This window comes from Lissotriton helveticus, chromosome 9, assembly GCF_964261635.1.
Source record: "Lissotriton helveticus chromosome 9, aLisHel1.1, whole genome shotgun sequence".
NCBI lineage: Eukaryota > Metazoa > Chordata > Amphibia > Caudata > Salamandridae > Lissotriton > Lissotriton helveticus.
Genome location: NC_136070.1, coordinates 1,153,960,796 through 1,153,987,528, shown reverse-complemented (window position 1 = coordinate 1,153,987,528; position 26,733 = coordinate 1,153,960,796). Strand labels below are relative to the sequence as shown.

Sequence of the window (26,733 nt, the reverse complement as noted above, 5' to 3'; positions counted from 1 at the left end):
ATGCAAATGAGGAAACACTTTGCCTCTTTGCATAAACCATCTAACAGACACAGACTGGGAGCCAAAAAAGCTGTTGGGGCATTGGCAGTGCCAGAAAGAGGTGGTGGACAGACAGTACAGCTCCCCGAAGGGTGCTCCTTGAAAGGCGGTGCACATTCTCCTGCAGGAGGGTGCAATCACTCATTGCCTGCATGCAGGAGAATCTCTACCCCTTTCAAAAGCAGCCCAGCCTGCTAACGACACAGTGAAAAGGGGCCCACGTTTCACTAGAGAGCTGCCCCCAGGGCAGGTACAAGTTTGCGGCTAAACTGGAAGCGCACATTCATTGTGTTAAGGTGCACTGACCAAGTCTGCGCCTAGCTCGTCCATTTAAAGGTGCAGGCAAAGGCGGTGCACTCCATCTACAAGGACCTAGTTTGACTCTAGATTTTCAAAATGACTTAAACATGTGATCCTATGTAAATCCCAGTACCTCCTGCCTAAATCAACTGAGTTACTGAAAAGGGATCCAGCTTTCTTTTAGCGAACTCCCTGTGGTATGGTGTCATCTTGTGTAAATCATTTTGCCTCCCTATCTGTGCCTAGGGTTGCCACCAGTCTCAAGAGATGATGGGATGCATGTAACATAAATATTGTCTACTAACAGGATCAGACTGGGACAAATAATAGATCTGATGAGAGACTACGAATGACAAAGTGTTCTTTATAATTAAGAAAAGTGAAAAACAATAAAGGTGCCTTTAAATCTTGTTACATTTCCTGTGCATTCAGAGACATGGGTCAGATCTCAGATTATGTCTCCTTACAAATTGTTCCTTGTTTTATCGTGGCGTGGAGAAGGTGTTTACAAATTCCTCTAACTGCAGTCAGAGAAAGAAAAGTAAAGTGAACTGTCTGACAGTCATGCTGTGTTCAATGACCGGCTATAGGATGTGAGTTTTGTTTCTAAACAAACATTTAAATACCTTGTAAATGAACTGTACAAATATTTCAAAATATATTTCAGTAGTTGGTAAACACTTTTTTTTATTATAATGTGTGACAGAAGCAAATATTTTAATAAAACCCAAACAAATCAGAACACATTACTTGGTGATATGCAAATGATATATTTGCTGAAACACAATTTCCCCATTATTGTTTGTACTCTGTATAGTTTTATCAGTTAAACTGCATGCCATGAACCAAGAGGGAAGTGAGGGGTCATGTGTACCTATTATGTAGGCAAGATTGTATTATAAACTGTGAAAATGAATAGTCTATTAACCCCTTGGACGCTGAGCCACGGTTCCCGTGCTCGTCATGACCGTTAGAATGCTCACACGCAGGGCTAATTCCCCTGCTGTGCGAGCGTTCTAAAGAAACGGGTGTGGTCATGACGAGCTCAGCTCGTCATGAGCACACGACCACCGTGGCTCATGACGAGCTGAGCTCGTCATGAGCACCGGGGCACTGTGTGCGCCTCCCCCAGCACAGCGGGGGAATGATCCCCGCATGCAAGGGGTTAAATGAAACATAAGACTTTTTGAACAGCAAACATGGTGAACTCACAAATTTGAAGGTGCTCTCATATTTAATAATGAAAAAAGGTGATTTAAAGAAATAAAGCATTTGCCTAGGATCACACAATTGGGTCAAGTGCATTCCTTCTAGATCAAGTAGATTATTCAAGTCACTAGATCTGCAGATCTAGTAATATTTTAGTGATTTTTCGAGGCCTGATATCAGTTTGTCTTTTTACTAATTGCTGCTTATCTTATCCTGGAAAATGGTGTTTACTTTTCTTTCTCTTGCTACAGTTAGAGGTTTTTGCCAAGTGAACTGTCTGACAATCATTTTGAAACAAAAGGCTGTAAGGTGTCAGTTTTGTTTAACACACATTTTAATAGGGTGTAAGTGAGTAGTACAAACATCTCTAAATATATCTTGAATTATGAAAGCACCTTTTCTGTAATTCAGAAGTGTGATGCAAACAAAGATTTAAATAGGAGCAAAACAAATCAGAACACTTTACTTGGTGAGGAACAAATGCCAAATATTTGCAGAAACTCGATTTCCAAACATTGTTTGTACACTACACAGTTTTATCAGTAAAACCACTTGTCAGTTGGAAATGTTGTGGCTATGGCAATAGAAACATCTGTTGATTACAAATGACTGCGGTACCACTTCATGCTTAATTGTGTATTTATTAAAAGTAATAGCTTTTATACATAATTTTAGAAACATTCATGCCCTCGCCCTGGTGACAATGCTGTTAATGAACTAAGAGGCAAATCAGCATCATGTGTGTCCTATACGTGGGTAGATATGTATTATATATGAAGCAAATGTTTAGTCTATTAAAACAAAATGTAAATCCGTATTTGTAAAGCGCAAACTAGTCACCCTTACGGGGTCAAGGTGCTGGAGGCTGTCATGGAAATTAAGTGAGCTATTGACCAGAGTCACATGGTGCTGAGCTGAGCTGCCGCCAGAGCCGGGGATCGAACCGTGAACCCTGTGCCCAGAAGTCAGCTGCCCTGGCCGCTGCGCCACATCTCTTACCTGGGATATACTTACATTTTCGTTTTACAGGTATACGTATTAAAGGCATACGCGTGGTAATGACTGTGGGGTAAAGGTTGTTTCCCTGCACAGACACGCTGTATAGGTGTTTTGTCGGGTATGGAAGATGGCAAGTATTTCAGCTTGTTGCAGGAAATGTTTGTAGTAATATCAAGGAAATCCACCTTAAAAACAGGCCCACCGAACCTTAAAACAGGTCCACAAACAGACAAAAGAAAAGTCCCACACAATTACCCGTCAGACAAACCTATCGGGCCACTGCCTCATTGCCCTGTAAGTTAGCCCTACTCGGTACTAATTAGTAAGAGAGTAAGAACACCACTGGCACGAAATGATTACTGCTTAGATAACAGCTACGCTATTTTTATACGTCATCTGCGTTTGCATTTTCCTATTGCATTTCGTACCAGATGCCAAGGATCTAATTCAGCAACCTAGTGAATGGGTCAAGCACATCACATATAATTAATATAATATTGATAGGTAAAAAGTTTCGCTAGCCGATATTACAATAACGTACAAATGGGAACTTCTGAGATGTGAATTTACGATGGTATGCATCTGAAATACGAACGCTCAAATCATGCAAACATTATATAGCTCTATCCCCTCGCAATTAATCACGATACATGCCACAACACGCAATGCAATCTATTTATAAACCCTGGCCGTGTCACGTGGACAAGATTACCGTAGAGGTTTTAGTAAGTCTGACTCGAAATACAACACGGGTTTATACGCTGTTTTTGAACCTGTTTAAATTCTACCTCCTCCTTGCAGCTGCAAAACTCGATAACAAAACCAAACGATTCTCGATTGACACGTAATGCTTACCTCATAAGTTACTGGACGCAAAACTAACGCCGAGAACACATTTTAGAAGTGCAAAATGTTGTAACAAAATGTAATGAGTGTCTCTCGAAATTGGAGACGGCGTTGCGAAATTCCGCGCTTGCCCCTGCCGTCAGGAATCTGTGACGAGTTGTACATCCAGTCCTGAGTAACTGTTAGGAGGCGTGGTTCTTAAAGCAACAGTACAATTATTATTTGCAAGCAGTTCGGAATTAGAAACCACGTGGCTTATTTACAAGCCCCCTGGCCCCTGCGCCACTTTTGCGTCATTTTTAACATGGGGAAAAGCGACGTTTAAGGATGGCGCAAGGGGCTTGTAAATAAGCCACTTCGTTCCTGTCAGTGTCTGGGGTATCAGGTTAAATTAACACGAGAACAGCTGGAAATTGTTGTCGTTTTTACATTAAAACCCTGCAGGTTGTCGAATTCAAGTGCGCCCACTGAAAGCACAGACAACAATACGGGATTATTAAAGGAGAACGGCGAAGACATTGTTTAGTCAACGTTCAGAGTTAATACTTCCGCAGTGCTGTAAACTAACGTGCCAGCGAGACAATAAAAGCGAATGAAGCAAGCTGCACTACTCCACTGAATGTGAAACTACTGACGAAAGTTTTAGGCAAACAGGGCTTCAAAATAGGGAGTGTATCTTCCCATTTACCAGTGTACCTCCCTATCTACCACCAATAAAAGCTTAGTAAGGCTTCTCAGATGCACACAAAGGTAATGGATATAGCAGGTCCCTGTACACGAATGTTTACCTCTGACCCTGCATCAAGGAGGCAAATATAAAGGCCATATTTTGACACCCAATTGAAGCTCAATGGCGGTCAAACAAAATGGATAGATGCCAACACTTTTTTTAGGCTTAACTTCCTCTGCTTTATTTAAATTAAAATGGGGAAATTAAATTTCTGTAAATTAAAAGAATTTCTAGATCGTTTTGTAATTAGTGTCTTATTTCATACAGAGAATACAGCTGGGGAAAACAGCAAGCATCTTGTGGATAAACCTGGTGGGAATAACGAGGGAATTGGCTGATGTATTCATGATACCCTTGATAATTCCTCATTTCTGAGAGTACTCTTAAAATTCCCAGTATCAGTAACTTCAAATGGTTATACTAGCTGAAAATGGAGCGACCTTGTAAAGTACAGATTACTCATCAGTAATCTTCATTACTCTTAGTCCTAGTCTCTCTCATCGTATTCATTATTGATGTGGTAAATCCAACTTCAGGACAGGAAACTCTTGGGAAATGGAGCTATGCAAACCCGCCCACTCTTAGTTGGTCACCATAAATGGGCTTGCATTCCCAGCATCATACTGAACAGACAATTGCCAATCCAGTCAATGTAAGGAAGTTGGGGCATAATGAATGGGACATGGACGAGTATGACTAAGCGTAATGAAGATTAAGCTAAGAAATAAGGCCATTACCTATATGTCCATTGTATTCATCCCAGTCATTACTTATGAGGAATGTCAAAGCCACATCTGCCTTTGGATGACATTACCACACTAAACATAGCACACATGAAGCCGTAATTGCGACACACCAAAGTGACTTTAATGAATGACGGAGAGGAACCAAGACAGTACTTAAAACACCCACCAAAACGTTTCTTCATTCCCTTACCAGCCCCTGAAACCTATAATAGTGACTAAAACTATGGAAATAGGTCTATGTTGTTGCCCCACAAATTGCATCTAAGGCGACACCCTACACCTCCACACAGGAAAGTCAAAAGACTTCTTGTAGATCTGCCTTGAAACCCTTTTGGAAGTGGGAGCTCAGCCAGGGAAGAAGCCAAAGCTATCATGGATGTGATCTACCTACTGATGGCCATGGGGGTTACTTTCTGACTTAGCCTGCTGCCCAGAAGGTAATAAATAAAATATCTAACTGATTGAAGAAGTGTACATGCCTGGGTAATTTTCAATAGCGACCCCGTGTCAACTATAGAATGCAATACTGCTTCCCCTGTTAAAGAAGGAAACAGGAAACACACAGGTAAACCTCCTACCTCCTGAGCCCAATGTAAAGCAGATTGCACTTTTGAAACAAAAGAAGGACCAGACTTGAGAGTAATTCTCTGTTCCAGAACATACAAAAGGAAAAGGGAGGGGGGTATAACATCACAGGGCATCTTGCTCCCCTACTCTAAGTGCTTAAGTTACCAAAAAGCCTGCCCTCATAGTTAAAAACACAGATCCACTGTGGATACAATTTCAAAAGAGGTGACTTTGTAGAACTCACAATACTAAAGGGGAATCTCGAGGAGTAAAAATATAAAATGCACACATAGACAGAGAAAAGAAATTCGGTGATGAGCTGCCAAAGTCTTTCCACCCCTTATACTAGTCCTGAAAAGGCCAAGCCCATCCCACAAAAGTTCACAGGACAGAAAGGAAATCACAGCTCAAAGGGGAATCAGACTGAGCAGATTACCATTCATGGAATGCCAACCAATGGTGAGTGCACGATTTCAGGGTGAAAGACTTACGAGATTTATTGGAATAACCTCAGTAAAAAGGTGTGGAAGTCCACTTCTTTGTAACCCTCTCCTTTCAACTTCCAGGCCCAATGGGATCATCTCGTCAGAAGTGGACAACTCATGGGATGAAAAGCAGAAGGAACCAGAGGCAATAACCGTGGAGAACGAGCTCCAAGCAACAGAAGGAAAGGGAACCACACCCATCTGAGCCAAATGGGAATGGCTACCATCACCACATGCTTCTCCCACATGCATTAATGCCTAGAAATTGAGTCTACCAGATGTCATATATATTTCCTTGAACATGTCCCTGAATCATGAGAGTTCCCTGAAGCAAGGGAACAAACTGTTCAGGTGGTCTATCTGGATACTGTCAAGATCCCTGTTGTATAAGAGAAACAGAGAGCGAAGATGATTTTCCGCCCAAAATCCCAACGGAAGAGACAATATACTCACAGACCTGGAAAGAGTCTCACCTTGAAGGTTGGTGCTACCATAGTTACCATATTGTCTAATCTAACAAAACATGGTGACCTTGAAGATGTTTCTGGAAGATGCAGGCAGCAAGAAATATTGCAGTCAACTCCAACCATTTTGAGAAGTGGCGACTCTCTAACAAGGACAAGCGGGCTTGAGTTGAAAGCTCCATCAAAATAGAACCCTAGCCAAAGGAACTACCATAAATTGTTAGCACTGCTGGAGTTCCTGGATGCATCAGATCACCCATGCCTAAAGAAGCAAAATTCAACCACAATCTGAGAGATTTCCCCATCTCTGGGGTTGCTGGAACCAATGACTTGAAAGCTCGAGATGCTGGCTAGTTATGACACAGAGAATATCAGAAGCATGAGCTGTAGAGAAGTTTACGAAACTGTTAACACATAAGAAGCATTGTGTTCCTGAACCTCCAGCCTTAGGTCCACTGGTGCTATTTTCAGTGATAACAGTTCTGAGTAGTAGTCGCTTGGAAAGATTTTACTGGGGCAATTAGATGACAGCCTCCAACTACACCTCTATCTTTACTAATGAAGGAGCATGAAGCAACCAGTCATCAAGATAACCTGCCACAGTCAGTTCTGTATTACTGAAGACCCATGAGGCTGAGCGCAGGCTAAAGGCCAGCACACAGAACTGGTAGTGCCGCCCTCGAATGGAAAACCTGAAATCTCCGATGACAATGCAATTTTTTAACGTGGAAGTAGGTATGCATTGGATCTATTGTTATTGATCCAGCGTTCAGAGATCAATACAGTTGCAATAAACAAGGCCCAATTACATTACCCTAACAAGTCCCTTCACGCTGGGTGTACAGTGTAATGCAAAGTTCATACCTAACTTACCAATCTTTGACTGAACCTGCATTTCTCATAGAAAAATAATGTGGCAATGACATCTTTTTATAGTTGAATAGTTATAGGCAATAATCAATAAACACACGTTAAATAAAAGTCAAACACAGTGTGTATATTTATAATGTTTATCTAAATAATGTGAAATAATGCTCATTAAGTACCAATACACAGTACAAATCATGAAATATCACTGACTTAATTATTAGCAAAGAAAATGACAAAAAATAACATCACTTTGACAGTGCATTGAAAGAGTGGAAAAGCGAAAACAGAAAAGGTTTTGAGACAAAATACATTTGAAAATTATTATGCAAATTCAAGTTTCTATCTATACTATCCCAGTAGGAACAGGAAATCCACTTTCTTGACACAAAAGCAGACAGACCCCTCTAGAAGATTTGAAAGGGCAAAGACTATTCAGATATAAGTTACAGGAAAAAACAAGTAGACCACTACAGCAAACGACAACAGCGATGATCTCCCAAAAATCTGCCGGACACCTTCCACACACCCCACACTCCAGGCACCTCAATTATACCCTTAAACTCAAATGTCCAACACAATTTTTTTCAAATGTTTTTTTTTTTACATTTGATTGGTTAAGGAAGGGGGTGTACTATCACACCACACTCAAAACGTCCATCTTACTCAATGTTCTATTGTTTTGTTTTTCAAACATCACATCATCATCCCAGGAAATTCAAGTATACTAATATCAGGCTTCAGCTTACTTCTCTCTGCTAATCTTTCCAGTGTGTTACTTCTTGTGCCACTCATGCGCTTCCAGAGGAAACGTTCATCACTTGCTGATTGTTTTTCGGCTCCACGTTTAACTTTTGGCAGGCACACATAAATTCGAAGGTCGCTCGCCTTCCCTCCACATTCTTGTTTGCTTTTTCAGTTAATAAATGATTTATTTTCCTTAACCCATGCTTCTACAGAAAATAAAACAAGCATTATTACTCTTTTTGCAATGCTTTTTCTTTACGCACCCTCCAAATGCTGCATCTAACCATGCGTGCGATCCATGTTAATGTTTTCCTAAGCAAACGTGAATAACCTGCACAAAAGCTGCACTAATCTCTTTATTTTCATTAGTCAAGCATTTGCGGCCTAGTTCAGTGCTTTAGTACGCGCTTGCGCAGTATTATTTTCCCCCATGTTAGTCTTTTAAACCACACATTTTTTACTGCACGCTGTTAGGAAAATTAGAACATGTTACTAGGGGTTTTAATCCGAGCAGGTTTCATTTTACAGAAACCCTTCTCCATCAATCCCCCCTTTGATGGCGTCTTTGAGCCATCACCAAATACTCACCAATACAATTTGTCACTTAAAAAGCTCTTGTTCTCTCTTGTTTTACCATTACTGCGTCTAAATCTCTCATCATATCATAATTTTTTCCTCTTCTATCTTCTAGTTCTATCTCTTCTCCCTTTCTTTTTCTTGCTTTTCGTTTGTTATCAGATGTCTCTTTCTTGCATTTGCAACACTTATGTTAATAAGAAAATCATTAGTATTACTGGAACCACTGCAATGATAGGTGTTAATATTCTCCCTAATAAACTATTCCCAAATGTAGAAAACCAATTTCCCACAGAGGAAAAACTCTTACCAAAATTCTCCCAAACATCGTCAACCTTCAATTTAGATACATTTTGATGAAGATTTGTAATATTCTTTACATATCCCTCAAGACGCTTACTCTTACCAGGGATATAGGTGCAACATTGTTGTATTTTCAACATATTGCAGTCTCCATCCTCTTTTGCCAATATTACATCAAAGGCAAGTCGATTTTGCAAAACCATGGACCTACTTGCAACCATTTCAGTATCAACCATTAAGAACCCACCAGCAGTGTCTGCTGATAAACGATCAACCACTGTGGACAATTTTCAAATTTTCTGCGAATTCGGAATAACTCCAACTGAAGGTATCAATGCTCCAAAAACATCTCCTATTATTTCTGAAAAACTCGCTCTCTTATTACGTATTGGTCCATTCTTTACTTCATTGATACTATGACTCTTATCCATATGATATATCTTCGGGAATACTATTGCGAAATAAGAACACCCATACCAATGTGCAGGCAACCTATAATAGGAATTCTTACCACACACATAATACATTTTAGGAAAAACAGGATCAGTTCCTCTTTTTAACCCCCATCCTTCCGTTATTAGAAAGATATGATCACATTCACCAAAACCACTGAAATAATTATTATAATCAGTCTTTTGTCTAAGTAAACAAAGTTTTCCCTTATGATACCAGTCTAGGGTCATGGGAAGCGTAAGTCTCGCCCTTTTTGTAATCTCCTTCTCTAAAAGCCCATGGGGGTACATGAGACTTTTGCTCAGCAGCTTTTCTTTGAAACTCTTGTCTTCTATCCTCAACTATTATAAGGAATTCTATTTATTCAAATCGTAATCTACAGGTTAAATTTCTATGTGCATATACTGTATCGATTGTTTGTGTAGAACGAAAGAATTCTCCCATGTATTCCGCATTTCTAGCACTATTTATTTTATTCATATTCTGTCTAATGGGAATCTGAGAATACTAAATCTATGTTAGAATAATAGTATTGGAGACTTCCTCTCTCGTAGAACAAACTAGTTAAAATACTACAAGACACCGCATATGTTAAAGGTAGGTGATGGTATTTTACCCCCTCTGAGACAGACAACGGTAATTCCATACACACATAACAATCTCTCACATCCATTACATCAACATACTCATACAATAACTTGGCAAAGACATTTAACGAAAAATCATTAATTGATTGATCATGATGATAGATACTGTCATCTTTCATCTTTTCTATTTTAGTATGTGAATCTTCCGCTAAACTTTTGGTATCTACTTTTTCACTCATCACACCATTAGTAATAGTATTATTTTTGTAATTAGTTACCATAAAAACAGGCACAATAACAATTAGTATTAACCATAACACCGTTAGTAGTAGAATAATAAATGAGCTAGCATTAATGCATCTACCTTTAAAACTACAATTTTGATGTCCAGTTTCTGCTGTATTAGCCATTTCTAATTAAACTTGCACCAATTTAAAAAAAAACTAAAAGAAAAACTAAGAAAAAACTAAAAAATCTAACTTAGATTCAAAAATATCTAATCTATAAAAATATCTATCCAAAGTAGTGTATCCTCACTTATCCAAAAATATCTATCCAAGGAAGTGTATCCTCACACCTCACTTATCCAAAAATATCTATCCAAAGTAGTGTATCCTCACTCAATGACTTTTCTTCTTTACCCCCTCTTTTTCTTTTTATATGTATATCTTATTTTTCTTCTTTCTTTGAAATCTTTTGAATGATTCAGAATCATTTTCTTAAAAAAATTGTTGCACCTTAATTTTCACAGTTCTTTTACGGTGGTTCAAAATTGTCTCCTTCACTTTCCTCTGTACCAGTGTTTTCTTTGATCTGATCTGTATTTTCAATCTCTTCCAACACCACATATGGCCATTCTGGTGCTATGTATGGATCCCTTACTCTTTTTGTATTACAAACTTGTTTTTCTTCAGTCTCACTTTGCTCAGTCTGATCTGAAACTTCAATTATTGTGTCAGGTAATCTTTGTTTCAGAGTGTATTTCAGTCTTTTCACTCCTTCTGGCCTCACATCACCTTTTCTTGCTTTATTAGCTTGCACAGCTTCTTTTCCTTCGTTATCATGTTCGCAAGTTCTTTTATTCAGTCCTTTTCTCTGATGTACTTGCTCTTGATTCTCAATAATCACTTTATCTTTTCCTTTCTCAACAGCAGTCTTTTGAGATCCAGGGGCTGGCATTCACTCGAATCGACGTTTCTCTTGTTTACTTTCAGAACCTATAACGTCAGACTCAATGACTTAATTTTCTCCACTTTCTGCTTCTTTTTCTTGTCTTTCAAGTGGATCTGGGACTCTTCTTGATTGACTTGCATATATCCAATTTGGCAAGCCACCACACTTTACTACTGTTGATGTTACCAGTATCACATGGTAAGGGCTGTCCATCTAGGTTCCAAACACAATTTCCTTACATGATTCTTCACCAGGGCGCACTCTCCTGGACTTAAATCATGTGCTTGTTCTTGCTGAGTTGTAGTTGCAATTTCTCCAACCTGATGTGACACAGAACGCACTACATCAGCCAATCGTCTGCAATAATCAAGCACCAGATCATCAGTAATATCAATCAGTTGGTTTGCTGGTACAATTGGTTGTCTCATTGCTCTCCCCATAATTATTTCGTGTGGGGATAATCCAGTTTTTTTTATCAGGAATACCTCTCAGACTCATCAATACCAGGGGTAAAGCATCTGCCCATTTCAGTGCTGTGGATGCACAGACGTTTGACAGTCTAGATTTGATAGTGCCATCAATTTGCTCAACCACTCCTGATGCTTCTGGTCGATATGCACAAAACAGCTTTTGTTCAATTTGTAATGCTGCACAAATCATCCAAATTACTTCATTATTAAAATGAGTTCCTTTATCTGTTTCTAAAGAGACCGGAATCCAAACCTAGGAATGAACTCTCTTAAAAGCAATTTAGCAGCTGTTAAGCAATCATTTCTTTTTGTTGGATATGCTTCCACCCAACGAGAAAACCGACAAACAACCACCAACACATATTTTAGTCCATTACAAGGAGGAATTTCAATTAAATCTGCCTGCAACCTAGTAAATGGCCCTGATGCCTTTTCAATTCGACCCCAACTAACAACTTTTTTTCTCCCTGGATTTTGCTGTTCGCACACTGTGCATCTTTGCCGTAGACTCTCTGCAATGACCCTAATCTTTGGATTGTAACAAAAACAAAAATCTAATCATAGCTTCTCTCCCAATACGTGCTATTCCATGGTACATCCTCACCATCTGTGAAAGTAAACAGTCTGGCATTACTGGTCTGTCATCTACATACACCCATACTTCATCAGATCTCTTTTTACAGCCTGATTTCATCCAAATCTCTTTTTCCTCTTTGCTAGCTTTTTCTGCAACTGTTTGATTTTATCCCTTGTTTCAATAGAAGAGAACATCAAGTGACAATTTGTATTATTATTCTCTTTCCCTCTGTTTATTGAAATTGAATGTTGTGCACAGAAACGAGCCACTTGGTCTGCGTATCTGTTTCTACTGTTCACATAGTCATTTCCTGACTTATGTGCCGAACATTTAACCCATGCAATCCTTTTAGGCAATTGTAGTGCATTGAGTAAATCCTTTACATTTTTATGGTTTAGGATTGGAGATCCTGATGAAGTCAGAAATCCACGTTGCATCCACAATTGACCAAAATCGTGCACCACCCGAAACCATATTGATTGTCAGTGAATACAGTTACTCTCAAACGTTGCCAAATATACATGCACTGGTCAATGCAACCAACTCAAATATGTGTGCTTAATTTACCCTTCCTAGACAAGATAATTCAAGAACCATGGCCACTGTACATACAGCATACGAAACACTCAATACACCCTTCTCACCTGTCAGACCAGATCCATCTACAAACATCACACAATCGGATTCCTCCAATGGTGTATCTCTTATATCATGTCTTGGTTTTGTACACAATTCCGTCACATCCAAACAATCATGATCTGCTTTGTCTTTCACTTCTTCACAATTTGAACTCGACAACAAAGTTGCTGGATTCAATGTTGTACATCTTGTCACTGTCACATTTTCAGCACCCAGAATCACTCTCTCATACTTAGTCAGACGACTATATGTCATGTGCTGAGTCCTGGTACGGGTCAGCAAAATTTCAACAGAATGTGGCACATACACTTTCACTGGATGTCCCATAACAACTGCTTCACTCTGCTCAAGACTCACAGAAGTGGCAGCCACTGCTTTCAAACAACCTGGTAATGCTTTAGCCACTGAGTCCAAAGTAGCAGAAAAATACGCAACTGGTCGACGTGCCATTCCATGTGTTTGTGTCAGAACTGAAAGTGCACTTCCATTCTTTTCACAACAGAATAATGCAAAATCTTTTGTATCATCTGGCTTTTCCAATGCTGGGGCTCGACAAAGACTATCTCGCAGCTTTCATGCTCTCGTCATCCAATTTAATTTGATCAGTCACATCTTTGTGAGTCCACCTCTGTAAAGGCTTAGCAATCAATGAGAATCCACTAATCCATTGCCTACAATATCCAACCATGCCCAGAAACATTCAAACTTCTTTCTGTGTTCTGGGAGGTTCCATTTGTCAGATTGTATTAATTCGATCCTGTAATACTTTCCCAACTCCTTTCTCAATTTTGTATACCAAATATTGAACCTCTTTTTGACAAAATTGTAATTTAGCCTGTGACACTTTATGCCCACCTTCTGCAACATGATTCAGTAAAGCAATTGTATCTGTCACACAGGCCTCTCGTGTTTTTGATGCCACCAAAAGGTCATCAATGTACTGCACTAACATTGAATTTTCTGGCATAACTAATGTCTCTAGACATTTCTTCAAAATCTGATTAAAAATTGAAGGACTCTCTGTATACCCTTGAGGAACTCGGCACCATGCCAAAACTCGGTCTCCGAACCGGAAAGCAAATAAATATTGGCTATCCAGATGTAAAGATATCAAGAAAAGTGCTTGCCACAAATAAATCACAGTATACCATTCTGCATCACAAGGAATTTGAAAAAGAATCACTGCTGGGTTTGGCACTATCAGACAACAAGGTACCATAATCTTATTAATCGTAGGCAAATCTTGTACTATTCTGTACTTTCCACTCGGTTTCTTATTTCCCATAACAGGTGAATTGTAAGGACTTCCTAATATTTCTTTCAGAATGCCCTGTTCAATAATTTGTTCTATTACAGGACTAACTCCTGCTATAGTCTCAGGACTCATCTTATACGGTGGTATTTTTGGGAACTCTGCACCTGGTTTGACCATAACTTGAATAGGATCAACACCCTTCATTAATCCGATACCTTTTCCTGTAAAATCCCACACATCATTTCTTACTATGTCTCTCAATTCACCAGGCAAGTCATCCAATGTGAGTAAGGAATATAATTCATTCACTTCTGTCCCTTCTTTTGCTAACATCATTTCAAAAGCAACATCTTCATCTGGTGTCTGGAAAGCAATACCATCCAGCATACAATAGATGGTGCAATTTATTTTGCAAAGTAAATCCCTACCTAAAAGATTTACTGTACTTGTGTCTCAAACTACAAAACGATGCATGTCTCTGGATTTTCCTATAAGGACCTCCATTGGTTTTGTTATTGGAGTCTTAATATATTTATTGGAAACTCCCACAACTTGGATAGTTTCTCCCGAGAGGGGTAGGTTTGGAATTTCTGCTGTTATTACAGTAGAACAGGTAGCACCAGTGTCCACAAGGAATGTAATTTCATTACCTTCCACTTTCCCATCAACAAAAGGACCTGATTGATCTACCTCTAGAGATGTGTCAAGCATGCACTCTTCCTCCCCCCTCAGGCACCGTCATTGAGATGAATCTGAATCACTCCCAGGACACTGCAACCAATATTGTTGCACATTTTGATTCTTCCCAACTGGTTCACTCGTGTGAAATAAAACATTCGCACTGTATCTGTGTAACAGAGCACTCACATTATTTAGCATAGGAGCTTGAGGTACTTGTATTTGTTGAACCTGTGGTGTATCCTCCTGTTGGTGTTGCAACTGTTGTTGATTCACAACCACTTCATTCTGCATCTCTGGGTTGAAATTTTGAATGATTCCATTACTTCATATCAAGGACTTACACTCGTTCTTCCAATGTCCGAACTTTCTGCACGCATGACAGGTATATTTCTTTTTCATTTCTTTCTTATTATTGTTACCTCTACCTCTTCTGCCATTTAATAAACCATTCGATTTAGGTATATATAAACACTCCAGGTAACCAGGTTAAAGCTAGGGCGCACAACTGACAGTTTGGGGTAAAGTAAATATTCAATATGTGATTGGCAGTGCTCCAAAAGGGGGGAGAGGTTGGTTACCCAACAACCCCACAAATACGCACATAAGTGCGTACAACAGAAACTAAAATCAATTCCTCCCTGATCACTAGTTAACAATAGAATTCAAATATGTAAAGTCCAACATTCAGTAATGTATTTCTATGTATTGCAAATCCACAAATTCCAGTTGTTGGCACAGCCGTAGACACTTAATATGTTCACAATTCAACTCAAAACTTTCTTCCGAATGCAGCTATATACAGTTCCAAAATGCAGCCACAAAATTTTCTTCCAAATGCACCTATATACAGTTCCAAAATGCAGCCAACATGTGTTTTTTCATGCAAGTCTAAGGTATTCTTGACTTCATCAGGGCTGCAACCTAAAATAAAAAACATAAGAACAGTATACCTAATAATTTACATAATTGTCATAAACTACTTGACATTCTTACTGAAATCAAAAATGTAAGTCTATATGAAAATAGTGAAAGTTCAAAGTCCCAAATCACCAATAGTGAAATACAAAAAAACCTTAAGATGTTGTTCTGAAGTAAATACATAACCCTGGTGCACGAAAACCCAAGAGATGGAAAACAGTAAACACCAATCTACATAAGTCACCTTCAATCTCGAAAATCATAATAGATTTGTGTAGCGCTCTGTCCTAAAAATACAACAGTCCACCATCATTAAGTATGAGAGGGAAGACTTTGGAAGTATTACACTTTTTGGAGTGGATAGACGTTTATGGATACATGATTTTACTTTTACAGAGTTCTGGTGGACTGTTGTTTATATTATATTATATTATTTATGTTGTCTATATTACCCATACAGTACCTGCACATTTGGATAACATAAACTGTAGGATTGGTGGCAGACTAACTCTGAGCTCCCCCACCGCGTATGTTAGCGTGTTTGCATTAGCTAGCTCACAGTGCCACTAGGATTTCCTCTTATCGGGAAAAGAATAGTTTCTGGCAACCTTAGAACATGACAACCCTGATCCCCCAGGATCGTGGAAAGAATGTACTACCTTTCTCTCAGTCACTCGTGCGCACTTAGTTTCTCTCAGAGAGTTACACAGAAGAAACAGCTGAGCATGTTACAATAAATATTTATTGCACAGCTGTACTTCTAGTGTAAAATAAATATGCTGCAACAACCATTACACAATAGCAGAGATATATGATCAGCAGTACAGTGCATATAAAAGGATAGTACAGTTCTACCAATTTGCAATTGTCACGAACAATGTTCCCTCTAATTATTTTCCTCTGCGTGCAGCAGAGTAAGGTCTCTGTGCGCCGTAGCCAAGGCTATGTGGGCCAAGAACCTGACTGCGCGTGTAGACCAGGGCTTTGAGTGGGATGAAAATACTCGGGGACCTTTGAAAGGGGCGTAACCGATGCAATTAAGGGTGTGGCTTAAAAGCAATAAAGCTACAAATATGTGCATCGCATAGTGTGCCACCCTACTGATAATGTGCTGCTTCTGTCATTGCATCCAGATATATAATACAAGTAACATTACACCTACAAGAAGCCAAGACTATTGGCTTTGTCAATGGTTGTTTTTTGCATCAAGTTGTATATAATATTGAAAATGCTTCCGCTCTTGTGGTTGGGGTAGTGGCTTAATACTCGAGCTGTCAATTTAGGAGATGGGTTTTTAGTCTTGGTCAGCCCAACATCCTGTGATTCTGGACAAATCAATTACTCTCAACATGCATACAAACAAATATATAATAAATCATGTAAAGCGCTCCAATACTTTTGGGTTGTGTTCGCACTAGATAAAAACTTGCTGCATTTATTTTCTAAATGCAGGGTAGAAACCATAACAGATGGAGAAAGAATAAGGAAAATAGAGGGAAAGGGAGGGCAGAAAGGAAGAATGAAATATAAGAAATTTGACGCTGGATGAAAGGCTTAAAGGGTGGAGAGATTAATAGATAGGAGGGATGAAAAGACCTCTTCTAGGGAGGACAGACCTTACTAGCTTCACTCTTCTGATGGCATTTGAGGTATCGATCGAATTGGGGGGGGGGGGGGGGTATTTTAGTTTGCTTTTTGCCCACAATACGTCTTCGACAACAGCTAAAGGCTGTTTATAGGCGAGACCTGGAAAGGCCTGGCTAGGGAAAGGTTTAAAGTTAGTGGCCCCTAAGCCCAAGGGCATGAGGGGCCCACAGCCATCTCTCTTTTACTACCAGATGACGGTTCCGGGAGTAAATCATTTAAATGTAAGGGGGTATTGGTTCAAATCTTGTGGAATGATTACTTCGGGCTTTTTTTATGAATCATTTGGCAATAAAAGCACTAACTTATTATGTATGTCTTTAGAACTTTTAAACAAAACAACGAAGGGGAGGAAGGAAAGGCAATGTCTCTCAGATGCACAACACATGGAGCTTTTAGAGAAATGCATAGCTGACAATTTACGCAGCGCTCTGATTCTTCTAAATGCGCTGCTGTAACATGGTGTTTACTCCTACATGTCATACTGGAACCATTTGACAAACCTTCATTTCACACATTACCCTCTGTTTCCTCTTATCTTGAATGTTGGTGCTATAACTCTATCTGGCTCTGAGAATTGAATGACGTTAATTCCCTTACGAGTTTGATGAAGTGAGTGTATAGTGCTTTTTGAAGAAATTGGTTTAGAGCTTTTTCTGCATTCAGTATGGGATGTTGCATGTGAATTATGTGGTAATTTGTGAAAGTATTCCTGTTAATCACAGTGCCCGTCATGAGCTGCAATTAACAGGAATACTTTCACAAATGCCCACAATCAGCCCGCAGCCTCTCTCTATTGAGAAAAGACATGCATCAAGTCCAAAAGCACCACGTGTGCTTTACACGTCGTGTTTTCAGACTTGCTTCATTTCTTTTCCAAATACAGCACGCCTGGGTGCTCATTGTGGGCCTTTGTGAAGGGATTCCTGTTAATCACAGCGCCCGCCATGCACTGCAATTACCAGGAACCCAGCAGCACTGTATTTAGAAAAGAAATGAAGCAAGTCTGAAAACACGACGTGTAAAGTGCACTGTTAGTACATTGTATCCTATTTCTGCCAGAGAGAAGGGCCTGTGCGAAGCTGCAGCGACCCCAGTGCCTATGTTTGGTCACACTTTGTCACAATCACTGCTTTATCTTGTACATGTGTTACATAAACTTGTACATAAAAGGATTCCTGTTAATCACAGCGCCCGTCATGCGCTGCAATTAACAGGAATATTTTCACAAAGGCCCACAATCAGCACCCTGCGGCGCTGTATTTAGAAAAGAAATGAAGCAAGTCTGAAAGCACAACGTGTGCTTTACAGGTCGTGCTTTCAGACTTGCTTCATTTCTTTTCTAAATACAGCGCCGCTGGGTGCGGATTGTTGGTCAATGTGAAAATATTCCTGTTAATTGCAGCGCATGACAGGCGCTGTGATTAACAGGAATACTTTCCCAAAGGCCTCAGGCAACCGGTAAATTGCAGTTTATCGCCGCTCGCATTTTAAAAGCAGGCAGCGGCGAGAACGAGTACGCACTTCACACGGGACACTGCGCGCTCAGTGCCTTAAAGGTGCGCGGGCGCGCAGGCACGCACGGTAGAGGGAACAGTGGTCATAAACACATACAAGGATATAAAATGCATGATAAAAGAAATTGCGTGTACTCCTACAATGCCTACCTAGATGTACCTAAGTGTACCTAGCATGTGAGTAGGTAAGAAGCCTAGAATCCCTCTAGGTTTAGTCTAACCCCATTACCTGAAGCAAGAGAGTGTGGGACCCCGTCCTGTTCTCGAGTTGGACACCCTGCAAGGGATGCTTATATCACTGTCAACTGGAGCGTCTGCATGGAGGAGCTGGTCAGTGTGTCGACCTGGAAGTCTCTGTTCCTTCTGTCTAGCACTAGCAAGAGGTGCTGCATTTATACAGGAAGTATCTAGGGTTCCTTTGTCCCTTGTTTCTTGTATTAGCCATTGTAGGATTTAAGGATGACATATAGGATGAACCGTGTACGTAGATATGGGGAGGAAGGTGGTGTAGCCCCAGCCTGGTTTCCAAGAACACTTATGAATATTCATTCATACTGTGTCATCCTAAAGATTAAGTCATAGAACGCCATTGTTCAAGGAAACCCTCCTTCTGTGCCCAGGACTAGAACTAGGTAAAGGTTCAATCCTAAAAAGGCTTGTTACTGTATAGTGTAGGGGAGGTGATGTAGGTGAAAGGGTATGATGTTACCTGGGCCTATATTAGGGTACCTATATGAAACATAACAGCCTCAATCCAAATACAAACCTGTACACAAAGTGTCCCATATCTATATCAGTTTTACTTTCAAAGCCAATACTGTTTAAACACATGTAAAAGCTTTTCATAATATGCATATACTGATCAATTTGAACCCAATCTGTTTCTTTTGGAGAAATTTTACCTTCAAATAAGTAATCACTTGATTATATTTTTTCATTATTTCTTCTGAAGGTGCTCCTGTTTTTACATCGCTAGGATATTCCTCTTCTGGCCAATCAACTGCAATTTTACAGTCAGTCCAATAAATCAGCTGGAACTACAATGTCAAACAAACCATCCAAGTCTTTCAATAAGCCCTTCGAAACCTTTACAAACCTCTCCACCTGTTTATACCACTTGACAGGCTTTTCTCTCAATCTGGGGAAATTGTTAGTAAAAGACAATATATTCTGTCTTGACCAAGGAATGTGAACATATCCACCACCTGGAACTTCTCTCATCGGATATATCATTTCAACTTGCTCTACTTGTCTTAACGGAAGTAAAGGAGATGTATCCACGTTTTTACTAGCAACCATTTCTTCCTTCTTTTTTGCCCATCTACCTTTCCATCTTTCCACATCACCTCATCTCTTCAAGGTATTAATAAACTCTTTTATTTGCAATCGTTGACCAGAAGTATTCAAACTCTCTAAATCCTTATGAGTAAAGTCCAATCTATATGTTTTCTGCAAAGCTTTAGATTTCTCAATATCCACTCCATATTCCTATGCAACTTCTACCAATTTCTCATGCAAATTCTTTGCTCTCCATGTAATATTTGTGCAAAATAGCAACTCTTCATCCTGATATTTACTCAATCTCTCTGGGCTTATTGTACTATTAATCATTTCTTCTAGATCTACTCTCAATTTACCTATAGCTATACTCAATTTGGGCTTATTAGTTTCTATTCCTCTTATCCAGTCATCTAACTCCCCTGGCGAAGGTCCCAGCGAACCCCCTGATACTGGAGTTGTTTCTCTCCCATGCTGCACTAATTTCCTAGGATCTATCTGCACACTTTTTTGGTGTTTTAGCCACATTTCTATTTACTGGAGGATCAATTAATGTGACACTCCTCTCAACTTGTTCCAATCTACTAGAATTCCTTACATTATTCATAGGAATTGTCAATGTATGCACTCTTGAAATATTTTGACCCTCATTATACAATGGAACTAAAGGACCAAGTGTTACTGGTACTGACAATGTTTCTGCATTTAAACTCATCTGACTAATTTTCTAAGTCAACTCCTCTCTTGTTCTATTTAACATGTCAATCTCTCTTTCTTGTAACTCTCAAGTACCTAATGAAATCTGTGAAGCTGCCGGAACCTGTGTAACTTGTGAAACTTGTGGAACTTCTACTTCAATTAAAGGTGCACTCGGAGAAATCCCATCCCGGCCCTCCTGATATGATGGAGGTCTCTTTAATAGCATCTCATCTAGTAATTCATCATCAATTTCATTCAGATCCATATCTAATTCTGAAGTATCTACATTATTCCTTTTCTCTTTACTTTTTCCTCCAGCCTGATCCTCAGCAACTATTACTGAATAGAACAATCACTTCTCTTCTCCATTTTTCATCTGATCATCCCACCTAGCTTCTGAATATCTCCTCAGCGTATTCCTTTATCCCATACCTGTCTTTCTCCCTTTTATACTCCTCATGGTCCCACTCTTTAAGCGCTTCATATTGCATAGGTGTAGGATTTGGTTTTAAAGAATTCATTTGTCTCCTCAAATTCTCCAATATCCTCACATTAAAAGTGCCATGCTTTGGGATAGCCAAAACTTTTTCATCTTCTCTGTAACCCATCCAATTCTCTGTCCTTTTTGAAAGAAATCTTGTAGTCTTCTTACCATCTCCATTTTAAACGCTCTTTTTCCTACTAAACAAACCAGAAACAAAGAAATCTTCTGTAAAGCTTCTCGTTCTATTCGCTGAATCTCAACCAATACCAATGCGACTCACACCATCCAACCTATCACGGCTCACTACACACCCACTATCTCAACCAATGCCAAAACTGCTCAAACCAAGCAACCAATCACGGCTTACTATGCGCCCACTGTCTTGACCAATACCAGCGCAGCTCTTTATGATGTCAGTATATCTGCTGCTATTGACTCTCTCTTTACAAAATAATACGGCAATGTACTACAAGGTTTTTCTTAACTAAATTCTTGTTAGAAACAACACAAAACAATACTACTTTGTCTGCTCCACTAATTAAAGAGAGAGTTTGAACATTCAAAGAAATAATCTTACTTCTAGTAAAATAACGACCAGTGCTAATCTACTCCCAATCAAGTGAAAAGAGGTCTAAGTACTCTTTTGGAAATACTAGCCAAAGTTTCGGAAGGGAATTTTTGAGTGAAAAAGTCTTGGTACACCTTTGGGAATGTAAAGCCAAAATATCGGAAGCAGACTTTAACTTTTTCACTCAATCTTTTCTCAACAGAATAAATCCCTTATTAACATTAATAGCATCTCACTGTTTGATATTACAACAATAGACAAAGTACTTCCAGTGTAATATTTCTCCGTACCCGTACTTCCAGACTATACAAAAACAAAACACTAACACTAATTTTCCATATTAATAATCAATAATCAATCAATATTGCCAAACTAGTCAATAATAACCATCCTTTGCTACCAAAACTGATCCGGTGTTCAGAGATCAATAAATTTGCAATAAACAAGGCCAAATTACATTACCCTAACAAGTCCCTTCATGCTGTGTTCAGTGCAATGCTAAGTTCATACCTAACTTACCAATCTTCGACTGAACCTGCATTTCTCATAGAAAAATAATGTGGCAATGACATATTTTAATATTTAAATAGTCATAGGCAATAATCAATAAACACGCCCTAAATAAAAGTCAAACACAGTGTGTATATTTATAATGTTTATCTAAATAATGTGAAATAATGCTAATCAAGTACCAATACATAGTACAAAACATGAAATATCACAGAGTAAATTATTAGCAAAGAAAATGACACAAATTCACATCACATTGACAGTGCATTGAAAGAATGGATAGGCGTATAGAGGAAAAGTTCAGAGACAAAATACATTTGCAAATGATTATGCAAATTTAGGTTTCTAGCTATACTAACCCAGTAGGAACAGGAAATCCACTATCTGGCCACAAGAGCTGAAAGACCCCCCAAGAAGATTTGAAAGGGCAAAGACTAGTCAGGTATTAGGAACAGGAAAAAGCAAGAAGGCCTCTACAGCAAACCGACGACCGTGACGATCTCACAAAAATCTGCCTAAACACCTTCCACACACCCCTCCCTCCAGGCACCTTAATTATACCCTAAAACTCAAATGTCCAACCCACAGTTGTTTCAAATGAAAGAAAATTTTACATTTGATTGGTTAAGGAAGGGGGTGTACTATCACACCACACTCGACTATTCCATCTTACTCAATGTTCTATTGTTTTGTTTTTCAAACATCACGACATCATCATCCCAGGAAATACAAGTACACTAATATCAGTCATCAGCTTACTTCTCTTCACTAATGTTTCCAGTTCTGTTACTTCTTGTGCCACTCATGGGCTTCCAGAGGAAACGTTCATCACTTGTTGATTGTTTTTCGTCTCCACGTTTAACTTTTGGCAGGCACACATAAATTCGAAGGTCGCTCGCCTTTGCCTTCCCTCCACATTCTCTTTTGCTTTTCAGTTAATAAATGTTTTTCTTTCCTTAACCCATGCTTCTACGGAAAATAAAACAAGCATTATTACTCATTTTGCAATGCTTTTTCTTTACGCGCCCTCCAAATGCTGCATCTAACCATGCGCAAACCATGTTAATGTTTTCCCAAGCAAACGTTAATAACGTGCACAAAAGTTGCATTAATCTCCTTATTTTCATTAGTCAAGCATTTGCGGCCTAGTTTATTGCTTTAGTACGCGCTTTCGCAGTATTAATTCCCTCAGGTTAGTCTTTTAAACCACAAATTTTTAATTGCACACTGTTAGGAAAATTAGAAAATGTTACTAGGGGTTTCAATCCGAGCAGGTTTCATTTTACGAAACCCTGCTCCATCATTATGGTAATGCCAAGTGAAGTCTATAGAGGGTCTCCACCTTGAAGGGAATCTCATTCACACAACGATTGACTGCTTTCAAGTCTATCTGAATCATGTACCCTCTCCACCCCCATTAATTTGGGAACAAAATAAATTATGGAGTTTGATCCCATTCCGCTGTATGATACTGGAATTGGAATCCTAAACCTCTTTTCCATGAGATACTGCAAACCCCAAGCAAATCCTGTCCTTTTGACAGGGGATTCTGGACAAGGAGTCAGAAGGAATCTTGATACTAAAGGGAGTGATGTAAATTAGATTATATAGCCTTCTAAGAGTATCAGAAATACGTAAGTGTACATACTAGATAGCTCCCATTCCATTAGAAAGTTCTGATGCATCACCTATCAGGTAGTCGGAGGTAGATTTGGCATAGTTGGAAGCACAGCAATTTCCTAGGCACAATTGAGCTCCTATTTATGTGGGTAAGGGGCACCTAACCCTTGATTTCTTTGCTTTCTTTGTTGGGAAGACTATACGTGCTTCTATGGCTGGCAAAAAAATGGTTTGCTGCCTGAAACACCAGATGATAACTTATGCTGCTCTCTGAAAGAAGAGCAATGCTTCTTTCCTTTGTAGAGCCGTAGTAGTTTATCCTCAAGATGTATTGCCTTGAAAGGCATACAGAGGGCTGTAGAAGTCTGCCATCTGTATACCAATCCCTGAGGAGAAAATTATTACTACTGAAACCCACAACCAATTAATAAGCACAGAAAACATCAAAGGAGACATCTGATAAAAATTCAATTTCACAAGTGAGGCGAACATTCATTAGTGTCCTCCATTGCTTTAAACAAGTTCTTAAAGTCTAAAATCAGGGACTGTGTCGTACAGGCTCATGGATCCCAGCCCTTCGAGCTAGATGTGAGGTATAGTATACCTTATTCAAAGCTGAATCCAATTCCGTGTTTGTTAGATCCTTCAAAAAAGCATCCACTGAAACTGAAGTTTGGCTACCAAACCGTCTACCGATACAGAATCTGGTGGCTTAGTGCCGTTAGATGCCAACAGCTACAGACAAGACATAAAACAGGGCAGAGTAATCATATCTGTGTCATTCAATTCCAGAAGAACTACGTTCATCACTTGATAGCGAATGGGCAACCTGGTTGAAGAGATGCCTGAAACTGGGAAAGCAAGTTATCTTTACAAGTCTCCAGAGTGCATTTCGACAAGATTTACAAGTTTCAGCCATTTTTGTACATATATAGAGGGGCAAGCCTGTAAGAACAATATTGCAATTAATAAATTGCAGCCATGCATCCTTAATATTATCATCGCTATAAAATATTACACAGACACATAGGCATATTGAGAATTCAATTGTATCATATGATAATATAAGGATAGGATAGTGAAAAACATATACCATAAATAATTTATTTAAACTTTTTTTAAAGAGTGGTTAACTGATTTCTAGGACCCTGGGCTGCTCCCACCAACTATGCCAATAACCCGGCTAGATCAGAATTCTACACACTATATATAATTTTTTGTTGGAAGCCCACTAATACTGTATGCACTGAATTGTCAATAATCCGCTGAAAAAATCAAAACACATTAATTCTCATGAATACAAAAAATATATATATATTTTTTTCAGTATTCAATAACAAATTCTTCATTTCATTTTAAATTCCCCAAAAATAAATTCATAAACATTGGGGCATTTTAAAACTGGACTGCACTATATCAGGCCTGATTGGAAACCACCCCAACATCACATACAGGAGAGCGCCAAATCTTGGTGATAAATTGACACACAGCCACACAGCCATTTCAAAGCAAAACAAATCAAAGTTTGGACTCAAATAGAAGGATTTTGGCCATGCAAAAGCTGTCAAGCTTGTAAAATTGCAGAACATAGCAAAGAAGTGGAAATCAAGAAAGGAGTAAAATGGAAAATCAAGCAACATATTACTTGCAAAAGCAAATATGTTATTTACATAGTGGAATGCCCATGTAAATTAAAATAAATTGGCAGCACAACATGCGAGATCAAAAAACGTATATTGGAACAAATTAGAGCTACCATTAACAATGATCAGTCCAACGCAATAGCCAAGCATATGGAAGATATGCATGAGAGTAAATGGGAAGCTCTAAATTTCTATGCGATTGAAAAAGTCCCAAATCTTGAAAGAGGTGGTAATCGGGAAAGATTACTCAGACAGAAGGAATCCAAGCACAATGTAACATTCAGGACATTAACACCCTTGGGATTGAATCAGGACGAGGAATTATATGTACATCTCTAAAAAATTGAGACAAATCATTGTCAAAACATTTTTCATGATGAATTTTGACTGTGTCTTAAGAATTGAAAAGCTCACAAGAGAGCAAGAAAATTCACGAAAAACAAGGGAGTCCTAGAATTTGAAAATTAAGAAGGAATAAGAAAATTGGGACACTAGTTGGAACGATCATTAAGTTGAAATATTAAATTATGATAATGTATATTATAAGAAATGTAATATATATAGTTGAAATATTAAATGATGATAATGTATATTATAAGAAATGTATATACATATGCAATCAAATATGTATCTCACCAGAGAGGACAAATCATTGATATGACCTTCATGTGTAATGTTACTAGTTGGAACTATCATAAAGTCAAAATATTAAATGATGATAATGTATATTACAAGAAATGTATATACATATGCAATCAAACATGTACCTCACCAGAGAGGACAAATCATTGATACGACCTACATGTGTAATTTTACAAATGAGATTATACTTTTAAAATCGATTTATCTCATGACCTTTCAGGTAAAATTCAAAACAATTGTTTAAAATTTTTTTTTAATAACACTGCACTGGTTTGCACATATGTTAGCACTTTATAGTAGTTGCACTAATGCACTGAATCACTTTAAATCAATTGTTTTAAAAATATTCTATATATTTTTTTTTAAAAAGCAATGCACTGCACTACCGATACCATAATGCTATGCGATTAGGCAAACAGGAAATACTTGAAGAAGTCGAAATAAAAGATTCCTGTTTGTCCTTTGTAAAAACATCCTGTGAACAAGGTTCGAGGCAC

General features: G+C 38.8%; 1 protein-coding gene across 3 annotated transcripts in view; it reads right to left on the bottom strand.

Moving 5' to 3' along the window:
* Positions 1–26,733, bottom strand: part of CHDH (choline dehydrogenase) — a 183,263-nt gene that overhangs the window by 103,944 nt on the left and 52,586 nt on the right. The window contains exon 3 of one of the 3 annotated variants that reach the window (XM_078661593.1): positions 23,091–23,300. The gene's annotated coding sequence lies outside the window, so the exon portion shown is untranslated. Of the gene's footprint in view, positions 1–3,402; positions 3,577–23,090; positions 23,301–26,733 lie in introns of those variants that run through there. The other 2 variants (XM_078661592.1, XM_078661594.1) reach the window with 2 other exon arrangements.